The following is a 19,677-nucleotide window of genomic DNA, read 5'->3' as shown; positions in this document are numbered from 1 at the left end:
TTCCTTCAGAAATTTAAGCCCTGGGCTTCAATTTAAGTATGATTTTAATGTAGGCTAGAGCTGACACACCACCTCAAGATTGTAAGCTTGTTTATGCCAAAGGCCATTGAGAGAATAGAAACAGCCGTCCTTATAATTTGAGCACACTGAATCATGGCCTCACAGATGCACTCCATTATTAAATATGACCTCATCACTGTATGGAGGAAACACCCATATTCTCCCATGTAGTTAGATATGCAAATCAGTTGAGATTTTAAAATGTGCATGTGTGAACTAGCATGACTATATGTACAACATTTGTGAGCCCACGAAGGCTAGAATAAAGCGTTGGAGTCCCTAGAACGGGAGTTTCAGGCTGTTGTGAGCTGTCATGTGTACTGTAAACTAAACTGGGGTCTTTTTCAAAACCATTAAGCACTCAGTCACTGAGTCAACCCCAACAGTTGAGTGTCTGTCAGGCCACATAGCTCCGAATCTTGGACTCAAAAATCTTGAATCTAAATACCTTGTTTGTTTGTTTTTTTCCTACCCAAACCTCAGTATGTATGACAATTAAGGAAGATTATTAAATGATAAAATGATCCAAACCCAAGGAGATTTTAACCACATTGGCCACATTGGATCTTTCTCATAAGGACAGTTACCATCTGTACTTAATGGTACAGAAAATTGTACTGTTAAGCACTGACCAAGAAGAAAATGTTATAAAAATCCAGAGTAAATTCCAACTTGAATGCTGAAATTTTAAGGCTCAGGAGTGGGGGAATTCTAACAGAACTGTGCTTTTTTTTTTTTTTTTGATATGTCATTTTGTAGTGTTTAAATGACTAAAAATTCGTGACCAGTCTTACTTTTCACAGGAGGTTACTTAAATTAGTATTCATTGAATTTTAAGCCTTACACCTTATAGACTAAGGTGCTTGCGTTGTTATTTGTTTTCAGTATAAGACATTTTTTTCAATTGTACTTTGATAGTTTACAAAGCAGTAGGTTTCCTTGTGCCCTTTTCATACATGCTTAGTTTTTGCTGAACCTCCTCCAGCCCTGACCTCTCCTCCATGGCCCAGCTTGGATCCCCTACTTAAGCCCTTTCCCAGTGTCCCTCATTCCTTATCAAATGTGTTCTAGAACCATGCCCACTCCTCACCCTTACAAAGTTTCCTTTGTTCTTCCTGGGCCCCTTTTTAGTTTCCTAGTGTCAACAAGCACTCACATATATACACTAAAATCCAAACATGAGAGAGAATGTGTTTGCTTTTTTAAGCCTAAATGTCTTCCAGTTCTATCAGTTTTTGGGAAAATTTCATTTTTCTATATGGGTGAGTAAAATCCCAGTGTATATAAGTACTGTTGTTATTTATCTGTTGATGGAAATATAGACTGATTTCATTTCCTTGTAATTGTGACTAGAGCTACTATAAGTATGGCAGAGCAAGCATCTCCATAGTAGGGTGTGGACGCCTTTAGGTGAATACCTGAGTGTATACCTGGGATACACAGTAGTTCTGTTTTGCAGCTACACTATAATGGCTACATCAGTTTACACTTCAACCCACCCTGACACGGATTCCTTTTTTGCTTCACCCTAGCCATCATGTGGTGTCATTTGTTTTCTTGATGCTAGTCATACTTTGATGGAATCTCAGAGTAATTTTCATTTGCATTCTCTGGTCACTAAGGATGTTGAAGACTTTTGAAAATATTCATTGGCCATTTGTATTTCTTCTTTTGAGGACCCTTGGCCTTTCCCCCCATTTTTAATTAAAATGTAATTATCATCACTTCCCTCTTTCCTCCCCCCAACTCCTCCCATGTCTTCTATAAGACCCTCAAAAATATATGGCCGCTTTTTCTTTTTCTTTCCCCTCTCAGCATCATTAGTTGCCTGGTGTTCTTTGTCTAGAAGTGTGGCTCTAGGAGATCTCCTGTGTTAGCCTGTTTATTGGTGTTGTCATTGTTCAGGTCTTATTCAGGCAGCCATATTGTTGAGGTATCAAAGGTGTAGCCTTCTGCCATTTCCAGGAGACAGTCTCACTTCAGACTTCCTAGTCATCTGCCTCTTAACAGTCTTTCTGCTCAGCTCCTCTGCAGTGATCTGAGCTTTAGGTACAGAAGCTGTGTGGTAGATATATCCTTTGGTACTCCTGTGCCAGTTGATCTCAGCATTATAACCAGTTGTAGTTTTCTGTAATGGTCTCTGTTTGCTGCAAAGCAAAGCTTCTTTGATGTAGGCGTGAAAGCTACACTTTATCTATGGGTGTAAACTTTAGAGTGCAGTTAGGAATTATTAGGAATTAGCTAGGTCTAGTAAAGTAATGGTAGTGGGTTTCTCTCTATGTTCCATGACCTCTCCACTAGCCCCAGGTAGGGTACTTGGCTAGGTTTCTATTACCAGGCATATTTCTCTCCTTTTGAGTGGGCCTTAAGCCCAATTAGACAGCCAGGGTTATCACCAAGATATCAGTCCCACTATTGCACCAATAGAGATAGCTTGCCAAGCTGGCATGTGTTGTTTCATTGACAGTATAGCTGGATATAATTATTCATTGCATCCTTCTGTTGGCATCTTAAATAGTACTTACTGGCCTGTGGAAGCCTGACAGAAGCAATCTTCTGAGTCTTGTATCCAAAGTGTGTAGTGTCTTCAACAAGAGGGTCATTACTTCAGTCTCTGAGAACCAACCATGGGTAACAGCAATAGCCTATATTGGTTTGGAGGTCACTTGGACTACACTAACCAACAACTCAAATGGAGATTTCCCATGCCTGATTCTGGGGTACAGCATACAGGAAATTGAAACAGAACCAAGAAAGGGGAAACAGAAAAATCTGGAAACAGGTTTCTATATAGGGAGGGGGAGGGAAGTCAAAAGAAGAGGGGCAGAGAGAGAACAAATACTATTAGGGATGTTTCATAAAGTCTCCAGGAGTCATATTATTTCCAATTTACCTAAAATTACATATAGCTTATATATAATTCCTGTGTATGCACACACATAAACATCTTAAATGAACTTATGCTACTTGGGCTGACGATCCAACCCACAAGAGCCATAGAGTATCTTAGGGAATTTTTTTGGATTCAGTTGTTTTCTTGTTTAGTTTTTTGATTTCTTTGTTTATTCGGGCTATTCATCCTCTGTCAGGTGTTGCTTGATATCCACTCAGCAAGTGTTTGCACTACGTAAAACTAGTTTGCCTAATATATCTGTTTAATAATGATCACCTTGGAAAGAAATGGTTATTTATTTTTCATGGTCAACTTTTGCATCCTCAGTAGCCACCAAGCCTTCTCTCATTCACCTTTCCTAATTAAGCAATCTTTAGTGTGCCTGCTGTAATTACATACAAAACCTAGGATATAAGCAAATACCTTACACTAAATTTGTTCCAAAGTGAATATTATTTTCCTCCTGAATACCTGTTAAGTTTACTCTGCTTATATACTTAGGTGAAGCCAATCCCAATGTTTTGATGTTTTGTTAATCTGAGAAGGGTTATTAAAGTGAGCCATGGCCCTTTTGAAAAGGGCAAAGCTGGATAACTTCTAAAGAGGACAAAGGATCCACAAGCTCAGATCCAGAGTCCAAACTCTGTGACTCACTAAGGTCGGACATTGATAAGTTATCTAAACTCTCTAAGCATTTGTTTTCTTATCTGAGCACTTTGGAACCTGCACTGTGGGGTTTTGACAGAGATATGTGAACCCGTGTGAGTGGGCACTCTTAGGTCTGTGTTTTATTAGCAGTGTTTGATGTTGTTACTCCTGCACGGAGCTCCCCAGTAATTATGGAACCTGCATTTAGTCCCAGTGAACATTACATGGCGTTTCCACAAGCTAGGTCACAGAGATAATTGTAGCACATACTTAATACAAATCCACCCTTGTCTCATATGGTTGTTAATTCTTAGAGTAGTGAGCTTTGGTAGGATGAGAAACTCTGCTTTGCTTTCATGTTAAGCCAGGACTTAATTCTCTGACCAGTGTGTAAATTGGCTGTCCCTCGAGAGAGAGCTACTCATCGGATCTATGATCAGGCAGAGTACACTTGGTACAAAGCATGGCTGCCTTTTGTAGAGATCGTGAGTGAGTCACTCTCCTTTGTACATATGCTGACAGATCTGCCATAACAGGAGACAGAGTGGAAAGAAGTACGCCAAGGTATCTGAAGAGGTGGAGGAGAACGGAGCCTAGACCAGAGCTCATTTGTGCCGGGAGAAAGCTCATCTCCTCAGTGAAACTCATCTCCTGGGAGAGATGGGTGAATGTATGTCCAAAGGTGTAGGCATTGTGGTGGTAGGGAGATCTTGAGACCCACACCTCATAGCCCTGACCCCTCTGGCTCCTTCAGTCCTCCCAACTCTTCCACGAGAGTCTCTAATGTTTGGCTATGGGTGTCTTTCCATCAACTGCTAGATGAAGCGTCTCAGAGGACACTTATGCTAGGCTTAGGTCTGCAAGCAAGACAGAATCATTAATGGTGTCAGAGGAGGGCTCCTTCTCATGAGATGGATCTCAAGTTGGGTGCTCTGCTTATTAAGGGGCTGTAATACGTAACAACACAGACTCAGATGGTAGGCTGGTTTTCACATTCAAACTTTATTACTTTCCATGAGATCTTAAGCAAGTTAAACTCCTGTGCTTCTCCCTTTCATCCATTAAAGTGGCGGATATACCTATAAATACACCTGATAGCACCCATGACATGAGACAGAGTTAAATGGGACAGCAAAAATTCTGTGTGGGTTCTTATTCCACACTGTTATCAGTTATTTCTATTAGAATTTAAAACTTTCTTATTTCTACGTATACCCTAGTCAAGTAAACCGACAGATGGGCATTTTTCATAGATATCCATATCTCGCAGCTACATTAAGCAACGGACTTTGTGCCTTTGCCAGGAAAGCTACTGCTCAGCTATCACACTGCCCTCCAGTTGTATCATTCCTTTCTGTTGGATTTAATGTCTACTCGCTTTTCACCACAGTGCCATAGCTGGAGGGTATAAGGATGGGCCTGGAGTAATGCATGTGTGGATAGCATTTCCTTCAGCCTTGATCATACAGGCTGTTCTGATGACCAGTACTATAGACCCTAAGATACCTTTGCTAAAAAAAAAACACTAGCTAGCCATAGTTTGTTCTTCAGCACACCAGAGGTACGGTGACTTAGTTAGAATTGTGCTTGAGCTGATGTAGATAATTTTATTAATCTATGTACAGACTTGAAGATGACATGCTAATTATATTCTCCGTTATACCCTGCTAGAAGGCATTGACAAAGCTGTTCTCCTGCTGTCCTGACCTGTCCCAAAATATTGTTGTTAATAGTTTTCTTTTTGCTAAAACTTGGTTCTAAATTATACACAGACCAAAATTCTGACACGTTTAAGTTACTAATATTTCTTATATCATTTTCTACTCGCTATTGAATGGACGAGACAATTGTTACACATTTGCTAGTGCAAATTGTTACGCATTTGCTGTTGATGTTCTGTATAAGTTAGCATTGCTGCTTAGCAATGTAATTTCCCCCTAAGTCTTCTCTACCCAAAATAAATTGGTATCACATCCATCCCAGAAATAAATAAGGAGTCTCTAAGCCCTGCCATAAAAAAAAAAATCTAGAACAAAATAAATGGTCTCAATTATACTAGTATCTTTTGTCTGCACGGTTAGTTTTCCAAGATACAAAGTCCTTTCAGGCCATTGGGACATTAGCACAACTGGTCAGCTCACGTTCAAACTGTTAATGTCCCTTTGCCATTCAGATAGTGGTTCTTCTATTTTGTTAGTTCTCTAGCAGGAAAACAGATTATTAGTTTTTTTTTTCTTAGAGAATGTCAATTTCTATAAACTCCATGGTCAGTTTGAAACAATTTTTCACTTTTAACTTTGTTTCGATTGTTGCAGTAGGAGAGAATTTTGCTTGGATCGAGTTGGTTTTCTGTCTTTGGTATATTCATAAATAGTGAATGTTAAACAGTACCTAAGCCAGAAGGCACTATAGAGCCCTGTGTACCTGCACACATTGTCACCGTCACCTTATTAAACAGGACACTGCCCTGTCTGTGAAAGCAAATAGAATGGTTCCACAGACAATATCCTTTATTTCCACCTTTTCTGTCTTTCCAGTCTTTCTTGTCTGACTCTGTACTGTAAGAGATAAGGCCGGGCTGCTAAAAATTCACTCATACCCTAGGTACAGGAGGCTGGTAAAAACATTCACTCTGTCTTACAGTAAGTAAATTCTCAGCAATTCTTTGGTGAAAGGGTGGGTGGATTATTTGTGTGTTAGGTATGGGTATAAATGAGTGAATGAAAAGAGAAGTGGGCAGTGTACTGGCTGGGTTTCTGTCATCATTGCACAGGCTAGAGTCATCACAGGAAGGAGCCTCGGTTGAGGAAATGCCTCCATGAGATCCAGCTGTAAGGCATTTTCCCAATAGTGATCAATGGGGATAGGCCCAGCCCATGTTGGGTTCTGGGTTCTATTAGAAGGCTAAGCAAATCATGAGAAGCAAGCCAGTAAGCAGCACTTCTCTGTGGCCTCTGCATCAGCTCCTGCCTCCAGGTTCCTGCCCTGCTTGAGTTCCTGTCCTAACTTCCTCCTATGATGGACTAGGATCTGGAAATATAAGCCGAATAAACCCTTTCCTCCCCGACTTGGTTTTTGGTCATGATGCCTCATCACAGCAATAGAAACCCTAATAGGCAGTGTGGAAAGCTAAAATATGGAAATAATTTGGATTTTTTGTATGCAATTTAATTATCTCACTTTATCTTCTCAGTTGTCTCATGATGTTGCAGAACAACATTAATAAGATGCTGTGAATGGAGAAATTGAAACAGACTTCACATGCCTCTTCTAAAGTTACACAACAAGTATTACGTTACGTCAGTTATAGAATGTGATCAAAAGAATTGGAGCATCCCTGTGTTTCTTTTCCTCATATCTCTTCTTCTTTCTTACCTGCTGGATGCCCTCCCAAGTGCTGCTTGATTTTTCTGCAGTCATTTATTAAGGGCGACAGGAATCACAGATGGTTATATTCTAACCCATTTCCTTGGGGTTGTGTATAATCTTGGGTCTTAATCTTAATTCCATGGCCTATTGTGAGTGGGAGGTAGAGGGAAGATTAGAAGGCAGTGGATAAAACGAGATGTCCAATGGAGATGAGCTCCTTTGTAGGCAAGGTGAAATGTGAAAGCTAACCAGGAGATACAAATGAAAATCAATCAGAAGGCAGCCTTTTAACACAGATCCTTAAGACAGTAATCTGCTTTTGGGCCGTGCCTTACACGAGGATTTCGGAAGCTATTCTCTCAAGTGTGAGATCAGTGGTTATGACATTATGGAAAATTCCTGCTGCATTTCTTTTCTTTAGTCTGATACGTCTTCTGATAACAAGGTGGTCTGAAGTGAGAAAGCTGATTTCACTTCTGTAAATATCTAAGAACTTTCTGGTAGCGTTGTTCTCTTTCTAAACTATTTTAGCTTTTAAAGATTTATGTATTTAAGCCGGGCGTGGTGGCACACACCTTGAATCCCAGCACTTGGGAGGCAGAGGCAGGCGGATTTCTGAGTTCGAGGCCAGCCTGGTCTACAGAGTGAGTTCCAGGACAGCCAGGGCTACACAGAGAAACCCTGTCTCAAAAAAACAAAAAAACAAAAAAAAAACAAAAAAAAAAAAACCAAAAAAAAAAAAAAAAAGAAAGAAAGAAAGAAAGAAAGAAGGAAAAAAAATTTATGTATTTATTTTAAGGGTAGAGATATTTTCCCAGCATGTATCTATGTGTACCACATGCATGCCTGATGCCTGCTGAGGTCAGAAGGGGCTGGTGGATCCTCTGGAACCAGAGTTAAGATGGTGGTAAGCATGTGGGTGCTGGGAATCAAACCCAAGAGCAATGACTGCTCTAAACGGCTGAGCCGCCTTTGAGCCTTTGGAGAATGTCCTTACATTCAAGTAAGATGGTTTTCTTAATAACTGCTCATGGATTTTTTTTTACATGTCTTCATAAGAACATTCTAATTGTGGCACACACCTTTAATCCCAGCACTCGTGAAACAGAGGCAGGTGGATGTCTGAGTTCAAGGACAGCCTGGTCTACAGAGTGAGTTCCAGGACAGCCAGGGCTACACAGAGAAACTCTCTCTCTCAAAAAAAAAAAAAAAAGCAAAACAACAACAACAACAAAAACAACTAAAAAATGTTATAATTGATATAAAAACGTTTGTAAATATTAAGCAGAACAAAGAATGAAACGGTGCCACTGGCAAGAACACACACAGTGCTACGTAGGGAGCACCATACCAAGTGAAAGAGACTTCTCTCAGAAAGACTTTGCTTACTCTAAAGGGAAAGAGGACGATGCAAGGAAGGAGAGAGGCCTCCAGACACCCAAGTCTCAAAGCAGATGTTACATAGATACCTGTTGTTGCCTCATACTGCACGTGATGTTCAGGAGATGTTCAAAGTCTGTAGTGACTGGACACATTAACCTTTAGCCAACTTGCAAATGTTTTAAAACAGTTTAAAGGATGCTGCCAAGCAACAGACTGGCTTGACAGACTGAAAAAAAAAATTTAGAAAGAAAAATAACTTCTGTCTTTAAACACGTTCTTTTTCTTGTTCCTATTCTTAGGTATAATCTGTTGCTGTTCCTATGAGGGAAAAGTAGATCAGCACAGTAGAGAAGTGAGAAGAGCACGGAGAACACCGAGGTCCCACTAGTTCCAGGTGGAGGACTCTAACCGGTTGGTACTAGCCCCGACTCAGCACATTCCCCTCCTTCTCCTGAGCAGGACAGAAGTAAGCCGCCCTGTCCCCGAAGGCTTCCGTCATTACTTTATAAATTCCCAAACTGGAGGCAGGAAGGGAACAGCTGAAACAGGATGACTGAAATTTTGCCCTCTCAATTTTGCCTGGGGCTAGTTTGAGTTCCAGAATCTCCATGTAGCCACACAGCAAGACTGAATAGATGAACTAATGAGGGTGTCATTTCAACACATGTGTACTAGCGTTTGGTTTCTTCATAAAGATGGTATTCCCATGTCCAGGATAAGGAACTCACATCTTGTTTACAGCTCTTGGCAACAGCTAACCGGAGCATGTATTTATCTCCTGTCTGCAACCTCGTTGTTCTCTTCTGCCCCACGGCATTATCTACAACAGCCACGGAGCTGTCCAGTGCTTTATCTAACATTTTGTTTAATCCTGAGAACACAAGTTATTGCACAGGCCAAGAAGAGATACTTTATTCCTGGGATTTGGTCTAAGGGCAGAAACTCCACTGTAGCCAAAATATTCTAAACATTAAGAATCAGGAAGGCCAAGCCAGGCGGTTGTGGCATATGCCTTTAATCCCAGCACTCGGGAGGCAGAGGCAGGCGGATTTCTGAGTTCAACGCCAGCCTGGTCTACAAAGTGAGTTCCAGGACAGCCAGGGCTATACAGAGAAACCCTGTCTCGAAAAACCAAACCAAACCAAACCAAAAGAAAACAAACAAAAAAACTGGTCACCTCTCATCTGTGCCTCCTTTCCCCCACTTCAGACCTAATGTAATCTTACCTTCATGAGTTGCCTATTGTAGGCATTTTGTATATCATGAAGTACTTATCCTTCTGTGACTGGGTTACGGCACCAGGCACATTGTTTGCACAGCTAATCTATGTGTTATAGCATTCTTCATTCATTTCATAGCTGAATGAATAACACTCCTTGCGTTTGTACATCACATCTTGTCTGTTCAATTTCTCTGTTGATCGATGCTTGTGGATGCTTCTCTTTTTGAGCATTGTGAATAGTGTGGCTATGGACATTTGAGTACAAGTCTCTGTTTCAGCCACTGCTTTCAATTCTTTGGAAGTGTATGCCTATGAAAGGAATTACTGGTGGTAAGGCAATTCTATATTTTACTTCTTAAGAAATGGCAAAGTGTACCTCACACTGAAGGTGCTGCTTTAGACTGTAATGCACCAGACCTTCACTTTGTCCACAGCTTCATCAGCACCGGTGACTTCTGTTTTCCTCTTCTGACACTCATCCTTGCAAAGTGGTACCTCCTGGGGGTTTTGATTAGCATCTTTTCATGTGTGCAGTCACGTTGTTCTCAGAGAATATCTATTTACACTTTCATTCCTTTACATGTGACTATCTATCCAGTTTTCCCAGTATGTCTTGTTCTTTGTTCACGATTAGGTTGCTTTAGTTACTTGAAGTTATTTCTAGGCCCTTTAGTATATTATACTGTGCAATTTATCTGGTTTTATTCCAGTACCATGCTACGTTTATTAGTATGGCTCTTAGTGTAGTTTAAAATCAGATATTGTATCTCTAGAATTGTTTTTTGTTCTTAGGATTATTATACCTATTCAGAGTCTTTTGTGCTTCCATATAAATTTTAGGGATTTTTTTTTTTTAACCTTAGTCCTGAGCAGGTAGTCCTGAGTCATGTGAGACAGCTGCCTGAGCGAGCCACAGAGAGCCAGCCAGTAAGCAGTGTTCTTCTGTGACTTCTGCTTCAGTTCCTGCCTGTAGGTTCCTGTCTGGAGTTCCTGCCCTTGCCTCAAATGATGGACTTAAAGCTGTAAGCTGAAGTGAGTACTTTATCACAGCAATGGAAAGCAACCCAGAGCAGTATCTCAGTTACAGTACTGGGGTCACAGATGAGTTGACGGTTTAACGTCCCCTCTGTTTTATGAGATGTTATGGGGAGCACTGGGAATAGCTCATCTTTACAGCTCTGGTAGAACTCAGCACCAACTCTCTACAGTCCTGGACACTTTCTACTTGGGAGATTCAGTCTTGTTGCCTGTTGTAGATCTGTTTAAGTTGTTTATAACCACAGGTTTCATATTGGTGGGTGATACATGTGCAGAAATGTTGCCATTTCATCTACATTTTCTAATTTATGGGACTATGGTTCTCAAAGCATTCCTTGATTATCCCCTATATATCAATAATATTTATTGTTCTGCCTGTCCTTTTCATCATGAATTTTGTTAGTTGCGATTCTCTCTGTTTGCTAGTTTGTTCAGGATTTGTTAATCACGTTTATCTTTTCAAAGAACCATTGTTTGTTTCACTGAATTCATTTTATTGCTCTTTCAGTCTCCATGTCATTGATTTCTACCTTGATTTTTTTTTTTTTCTTATTTCTTTGCATAGCTTGGGTTTTTCTTTAGTAGTTTGGGATTTGACTTTTTGTTGTGTTTCTAAGACCAGGAAGTTTGTTAGTTGGTTAGAAATGTCTGATCTTGAAGAAAATATGTAATAAAAAAAAGAAAAAAAAAAGAAATGTCTGATCTGTTGATGTTGGGCCTCGAGCCTCTGCACACCCCTGTTAGGTCTCATCCCAAAAGTTGGGGTAAGTGGTTTTCATTTTTATTCCATTCTAGAGAGTCTATCATTTCTTTCATTATCTTTTCAGTGACTCGGCAACCATTTCAGAATATATCCATGTGTTTGTAGACTTTCTCTTGCTGTTCTAGTTTTCTTCCATTCCTGATGATATATAGGAAATCATTTCAATTCTGATTTATGTTTTCAGACTTGCACAGACAGTACTCTAGTTTTTTTTAAAAAAGTTTTTTTTTATCTTATGTATATGAGTACACTGTAGTTGTCTCCAGACACACCAGAAAAGGGCATCAGATCCCATTACAAATGGTTGTGAGCCACCATGTGGTTGCTGGGAATTGAACTCAGGACCTCTGAAAGAGCAGTCAGTACTCTTAACATCTCTCCAGCCCCTCTCCCCCCAGTACTCTAGTTAGTATCCATCTGATGCCCTTTTACAGTACAGTAAACAAATGATTTTTTTCCTATTCTTCTCTAAAGAATGAATTTGTTCCCTGTCTCTCATTCCTTCCCTGCTACTGTGGTAGCCACCCAGTTCTCTATAAGCAGTACTGTTAATGAGAGACTGAAAAATGAGAAAGGGTCCTCGTGAGGGAATTGTCCAGAGCTTAGTTCAAAACTCCCAATTTAGCTAGGCAAGGAGGTGCACACCTCAGCACTTAGGAGGCTCAGTAAAAGGATTAGGAGTTCAAAGTCAGCCTTAGGTATGTGAGATCCTATCTCAAATAGCAAGCACAGACTTTCCCTATGGCCCAGACTGCAGTCTCTTCTGTAGATAGTTCTGTGGTCTGCTGAGTGGAATGTTTGTCCCAAAGCCTTTGGGTGCAGCATTCTATTGACGTCTGTTAAACCCATTTGCTTTATCAAGCACTTTATGTTTCAAGTTTTTTTCTCAACGTTTGTCTGGGAAATTGATCTTTTGATGAATCAGTTACTAAAGCCACTCACTATTATTTTATCTAGACATATCTGTCTCTTTGTGTCCAGGAGTTAAGTATACCAATATTTGATTCATATACATTTATCATTGTTATATGCTATTGATGGATTCTTTCCTTTATTGAATGTACTGGCCTTTATCCTTCAACTTCATTTTGCTTGAAGTCAACTTTGTCAAGTATGATAATGGCTACTCTTGTCTACTTCCTGTACCTGTTTACTTGATATATAGGTTTTCATTCTTTGAATTTTCTGTCTCAGACAAAATCATCTGGTTTTTTCATATGTGGATCCTAATTCTTAGTGTTTGTATTATGTAAATAAGCACAAAAGTTCTGCTAAATCTATCCTTCTTGTTTGGTAACTTTTCATTCACTAATTTTATTTCTTTATATTGTGACTGTGTCTTAAGATTATTTTCTTCATTGATCTTGCAGATTTCCAACTTTGGTGTTTTTACTTCAAGTTTTCTACTCCATTTTGAAATTTAAAATTAAGCTTTAAGTTTCTGGTCCTCTTCTCCTTTGCTCTGCCATTCTATGCCCTATACCTGATTCAGCTTCTGACCATGTCTTCTCATATGACTTTCAGAATCAAGCGATTCCTGACCAAGAAACAAAAGTAAAATTGTCCTATCCTACAGTGGATTAAAAAAAAAAAAAACTGGTAACAAATTCAGGTCCAGCTCCAAGAGAAGGCAGTGGGGAGAAGGAAACTGAGTCTGAAAGGGTTCACACAATGGCAAGACTGAGGCTTTAAACTGCATCATGGTCATCAGTCAGTCCTCCCAGATGGAATTCAACATTCTTAACCTGGAGACTTGCTCATATCTAAATTGGGGGTGTGGTTTGTCCAGTAATTAAATGTAGAACCTTAAGTTTCTAAATTTTTTTTATGCTGTCCAACTCTATACTTGAATACTCTCATTGCTTTTCAATTAATGTGTCCTGTATTTTTTCTTTACCATCAAAGTCACCATCCGAGAGCTCCGTTTCAAGTTGTTATGTCCTTCTAAATGGACACAAGTTCTATTGTTAGAGCTATCTGTGAGAAATAGCATTGAGGTATCATCCTTTCTGATACTGAGAACTCCTAAACAAGGCATGCCAAGATAGCGGTGTGCTCTGCTCTAGTACTTCTCATCCCGTCAGGTGAGACAGTGTTAGTGAGGTTCATCTGCCATCCCTAGACTGCAAGCAGCAAGCAGGGTGAGTGTTCTCCCTGTGTGAATGTCCAGGATCAGTTCAGTTCAGCCAACCACTCCTGTTCCTGGCAATCACATGATGCCACTCCAGGCTCCACCAAGACTCAGATATTCTCAGAACCGACGTCTCATGCCTACAGTAGGACATGTCAAGAGTTCAGAACAGTACGTGGCATAGAAGTGGTCAGTAAGGCCATCACCATCATTAAGCTCAATGCACTATTCCAGTTTTCTTAATAGTCATCTTCCTCTAAGAGCCAGAGAGAATACAGAACAATCAGAATATGATAGTCAAACTGGCCCTTTCAGAGTATTTTGTATTAATCACTGTTTTAAAAAGTTAGTCTGTCTCTTCAGCTGTAGCTCGTCCTCCAATGCCACATCCATTAAACAGGACTTTTAAAAATGGCACATTTGTGTTCTGTGTCCCATGAAAAGGAATCGGGGCAACTGCAGGCCTCAGAAAACAGAAACATAGAGCCTATCCTAGTGCGTCCTGTTCTTCTGGTACCTCGTGACACAATCGGTCAGCTTTTAGTACAGTGCGGTCAACAAACCCATATGCACACAGCACTGTCCTCCCTCAAGCACACGCCTCGGGCACAATCCCCATCATGGAGGACGGACAGGTCCATGCACAGGGCACTGTCCTGCCTCAAGCACATACCTTGGACACAGGGTGGATGGACAGGTCCATGCACAGGGTACTGTCCTGTCTCAAGCACACGCCTTGGACACAGGGTGGATGGACAGGTCCATGCACAGGGCACTGTCCTGCCTCAAGCACATGCCTTGGACACAGGGTGGAGGACAGGTCCGTGTACAGGGGGGTACTGTCCTGCCTCAAGCACATGCCTTGGACACAGGGTGGACGGACAGGTCCGTGCACAGACACTGTCCACCTTCAAACACACGCCTTGGCGGCATTCTCTCTTGTGTTTAAGACTTTTTCTGAAATCTGGAAGTTAGCGTTAGGGTATGTTTAAAGATGTTTACACCTTTGAAGATAACAGACAACCAACGAGGAAACAGACTCACAGAGTGAGCAGCCCAGGCCTCCTGTCCATGGGCAATTCTACACAGCCCTAGAAGAGGCACTGTTGAGAGTCCGGCTCATTCACAGTGGCAACCAACTCAGCTAACCTCCACACACCCCTTTCCCCATTTCCTCCTTCCAGTTTCTCAATTGTGATCTTTTTTGATTACCTTAAAATAAAATTTCTGCCCACAACTCGTTTCTGAATCACTTTAGACAGTGATGAGAAAATGATGGGAATAGGGCACAGAGCCCAGATGAATGGGGTTAGTGTCCTTATAGAAAAGATCCACAGGAGATGCCTTGTCCTTCTGCCGTGTGCTACTGGAGGAGAAAGACAGTTACGAGGAAGGAGATGGTACCAGTCACCCGATCTGTGCGTGTCTGGATCTTAGACTTCTCAGCCCTTCGGAAATTTGAGAATTAAGTGTCTAATGTTTGTAGGCCACCTAGTGGATGTTATTTGTATTGCAGTGGCCCAGATAGACAAGAAGACAGGTAAGGTGTTGGTTATAATTAAGCTTCCAGTTTCCTCAGATCATCCTTAAAGACACCTGTGTGTTCCTTGCAGCTGTGAGCCTGCTCTTGTCACTGGTAGAGGGGAAACAAAGCCAGCACTGCCACAGGCATCCTGAGGGACTTATGTCTTACTAACTTCCACTCAGATGAGTCAGATGATTGCATCACAGAGGAGAAATTTAGCACGAGTCAGAGTAAAGCAAAGTTAGGGAGTTTTATGAAGTAGAAATAAGTAATGGCATGTGGTGCAGTTATAAGAACGGGCATTTGTCTCCCAGGGAGAAAGTAATGGGAGCCTAGAAAGGGGTGGGAGAGCCTGAAGAAGAAAAAAAAGACATCTGTGTAGACCTCTCAAAAGGGAGTCGTGCTTACGTGTCTACAGTATGTGTGTGTGTGTATAAACATTAAGTTGAAAATTCAAAGTTCAACAATAAAGTAAAAATGTGTGATCTAGTTTACTTTAATGAAATCACAAGGTGGTTTTTATGAGGCCTATTGCTTAGATTTGGGGGCAGAAGGGTGCTAATATAGTTAAAGTCCAGGTCACAGATGCACTGGCTTGAAGTCGGCATAGTGCACTTATTTTATTGTTGATGCTCATGTGTGAGATGTCTACAGGAAAATGAGCATCACACCTGTAGGTCATCCTGGTTTTATCCGTTGTGTTGAACCCTCTTGTGTTCAGCAGGAAACACAAGCGAGATGCTAGGGTAAGAGACTTCCTTGACTTCTCATGCCTCAACCTCTCCTTTCTATTCTGTCTCATTCCTACTCTCTGGCCAGCCAGTGTTGGAGCTCCCTCTTTTCTATAGGCCCAATAGAATATGGCCAGAGAATACTAGCCCAAACTGGGAAAAAATGAAAAGTTACTTAAATTTCGCTTGTCACCTAAAATTAGTATGTATATGCTATATGACGTACCACTTGTTAAGTCTATTAATTAAGTATATATCTCAGAGATAAAGCTTTGACTAGCATGCAAAAGTCAATGAGTTCAATACAAAATGTTATACAACCTTAAGCTGTATAAACACTGAATTTTGATAGTATGTTTAAACGTAGAGAATATGAGGCATGTATTCCACTTATGCAAATATATAAAAATGTTTTCTTACCTGACAAACACAGAAGAAAGTCAGAACAGTCAAGACACACAGGCGATCTTTCTGAAAGCATCCCAAGAATTGTAGCCTCTTCTCTAAGTTTGGCCTATGGGTGCACACTTGCAGTTGATAAGGTCCATACAGTGAGCTCTTACCAGCTGTTCTGGAAATGCTAGAAGTCTCTCCGAGCCAAGTCATGCACACAAACATAAAGTACTGATATGTTTTCATATAGGGCTCAATCTAGGTATAGACACATTTAAGTGGCCAGGAGTACCTTGTCTGTTTGTAGGTTACACATTAAAGTTAAGTACAAAGTTCAGAGTCATCACCCTAAAAGTAAAATCCTCCCTCATCAATCTCAGGCTTTCTAACCAAGTACAGCCTGAACTCATTCTGAAGGGCACTCCGGAAGCACAAGGGCATTGATCGATGTTGGTTGTAAGTGCCACAGTAAAGAGAAATGCTCACCAAGATGCTAAGCCTTTGCGTTCCAAAGGAGCAGAGGGGTCCAGCCTCGTGCGGAAAACTGACACCCAGCTAGCTCACTCCAGTTACTGGATTCAAGCACTATGCAAGGTTAATTGGGAAAGGGCCCAGCTACCAAAGTTCTCTTGCCCTTTGCTAGTCATGAGAGCAGACCACCCACACAAATCTCAGTCCTTTCTGACCATGGCCAGCCATAACCAAAAGGAAGAACTCCAGGTTTCCACGAGGGTTTTAGGACCAAGATTAGTGCAGTTGCAAGCTCTCACGTAGCACCAAGTGCAGACTCTCAAGAGGGACAACATTTCTTCAAGGTTCAAACAGGCTCAATTTCCCAGCCTCTACTGATTGACCCAACCATAGCAAGGGCTTTGCTGAAACAATTCACTCAAAGCCAGACACAAAAGCTTACTACACATTTCACCTAAAGCCAGACATAAAGGCTTTACTAAACATTATACAAGGGTCAGTTTCCCATCCCATTTCTCTCTCTTTGTTTCTTTGTTTCTTTCTTCCTTCCTTCCTTTCTTTCTTTTTATTTCCTGATAATCTGATTCACTTTTATTCCCTTTTAGAAAAGAGACAGACAGACGGGGGTGGGGGGGTAGTAGTAGGTTTTACTAGCTTCTATGATAACATGACTGCTTTTTATCATGCCCACCCCATTTCAAATGTATTTCAGAAGTTTTTAGACAAGCTTAGCTGGGTGTGGTGGCGCACACCTTTAATCCCAGCACTCGGGAGGCAGAGGCAGGCGGATTTCTGAGTTCGAGCCCAGCCTGGTCTACAGAGTGAGTTCCAGGACAGCCAGGGCTATACAGAGAAACCCTGTCTCGAAAAACCAAAACCAAAACCAAACCAAACCAAACCAAACAAAACAAAAAACAAAAAGAGAGAGAGAGAGACAAGCTATAAGGTGTATGTTGTGTAGAGTCCCTTGGCAACCTCCATTTTTCCTTTGTAGCCCATATCACAAGTAGACATTACTCAACCCAAGGGTAGAACATGCTTACTAGTTTCAGGTGTGGCTATATTCAAAATGCCTACGGCAATGTTTGGCGCATGATAAAACCTCAGTGAGTATTTGTCAACAAATGAATGAGCAAGCTGGTAGTTGGATGTCCATTGTATCTCATGCCTTGCACTGCAAACTCCACGGGAGGAGGCTCCCTCTATCCACTCACTGCTGCATCTGCTGGGCCTGATAGAGTCCACCTCAGGCATTGCATAGCTGTCAGTGGCTAGTACATGAAATGCAGTAAAAATCCATTCAACTAAGATTCCAGTAAGAATGACTGCATATTTTGATTTCCAATCTTCCGTGATGGACGTGCACCTTTAGAGGCCCAATATGCTCAGCATTCACAAGACCCCTGACTGAGTCCAGGTACCCACTTCTCCCTTAGAAGAAAATATCTCTTTGAAGAAAAGGGTTATCCGTCAATAATAGTTAACATGTTGTCTCGCCTTCTAGGTGCAAAGATTTTTCCCATTTTAACATTGTGTGTTTAAAATACCCAGTTCTGTCTTATCTGTGCACAGGATGTTATTTTCTCCTTTTGATGATTACAGACTAGTTAAAAATATGCATGTGTGTTTTCCTCTTCTAAACTTTTGTTAATGTTTTGCTCTTTTGGGTTGCATTGAGCTCAGTGATTTTACATGTTAGACAAATACTCTGCCTCTGAGACACAGACCCAGCCTTACTGATTGGCTCTTATTGATGGTTTGGAGTTTATAATAAAAATGAGAGTTCTGGTGGGGCTTTTGGCTCTCGTAAGAAGAGGTACTGCAAATGCCTCTGAGAATAAAGCTGCTCTGAATTACATTAAAATTCACGTCATGGAAAATGAAGTAATACAGTTGACTGGGGAGGAAGGTAATTTATCATTTTATTTGGCTGATGAATAATCCATGATCATAATTTTTCTAAAATTAAATCTGAATATATAGAGATTCAGAACACCTTAATGCCTAGTCTTATCACGTGGGTAAGTCTGTTTCATCAAAGTAAAACTCTAAAATTACCTCGATTCTTTATCCTAATTATCTAACATATCAATGGCTTCTTCTGCTAACAGTTTCATAATTCTTCCATAAAGAAATGTTAGGCTCTTTGCCCCATCTACTGCGAGGATGAAGACCATTCTCAGCAATCAGACTGTGGACATTCCAGAGAATGTCGAAATCACTCTGAAGGGGCGCACAGTCATTGTGAAGGGCCCCAGGGGGACTCTGCGGAGGGACTTCAATCACATCAACGTGGAGCTGAGTCTTCTTGGGAAGAAGAAGAAAAGGCTCCGGGTTGACAAATGGTGGGGTAACAGAAAGGAACTGGCCACCGTCAGGACCATCTGCAGTCATGTTCAGAACATGATCAAGGGTGTCACGCTGGGCTTCCAATACAAGATGCGGTCTGTGTACGCTCACTTCCCCATCAACGTCGTCATCCAGGAGAATGGCTCTTTGGTTGAAATCCGAAATTTCTTGGGTGAAAAATACATCCGCAGGGTTCGGATGAGGACAGGTGTGGCTTGTTCTGTCTCTCAAGCCCAGAAGGATGAGTTAATCCTTGAAGGAAATGACATTGAACTTGTTTCAAATTCAGCTGCCCTGATTCAGCAAGCCACAACAGTTAAAAACAAGGATATCAGGAAGTTTTTGGACGGCATCTATGTGTCTGAGAAGGGAACTGTGCAGCAGGCTGACGAGTGAGGAGGCCTCAGTTCCTGGCCCCAGAAACGAGATCCTGACCACATGAACAATTTGGGCTCTTTTGGGAGAATAAAAGACTTATATATTGAAAAAAAAAAAAAAAAAAAAGAAATGTTAGTAAAAATGTGTAGCATAAAGGCAAGTAAGAAAGCCTGATTGTTCTTGCCTGTAAGCTCAGTACTCAGGAGACGGAGGCAGGGGATTCACTGAGTTCAGAGTCAGCCTGAGCTACATAGTGAGACCCTATCTCAGAGCAACCACAGCAACAACAACAACAAAAAAAAACGAGTCAAACATAAAGACAA

At 41.1% G+C, this 19,677-nt stretch overlaps 1 long non-coding RNA gene and 1 pseudogene across 1 annotated transcript; both read left to right on the top strand.

Annotated features, from left to right (window-relative positions):
- The first annotated feature begins 8,164 nt into the window (after positions 1 to 8,164).
- On the top strand, positions 8,165 to 14,744 carry Gm46659. The gene is made up of 2 exons (XR_003952896.1): positions 8,165 to 8,764; positions 10,439 to 14,744. It is a non-coding gene; the product is annotated as a predicted gene, 46659 (long non-coding RNA).
- Positions 18,770 to 19,473, top strand: Rpl9-ps6 (ribosomal protein L9, pseudogene 6; annotated as a pseudogene).

This window comes from Mus musculus, chromosome 19 (assembly GCF_000001635.26).
Source record: "Mus musculus strain C57BL/6J chromosome 19, GRCm38.p6 C57BL/6J".
NCBI lineage: Eukaryota > Metazoa > Chordata > Mammalia > Rodentia > Muridae > Mus > Mus musculus.
The sequence above is the reverse complement of the archived record's forward strand: the minus strand, read 5'-3'. Positions and strand labels throughout refer to the sequence as shown.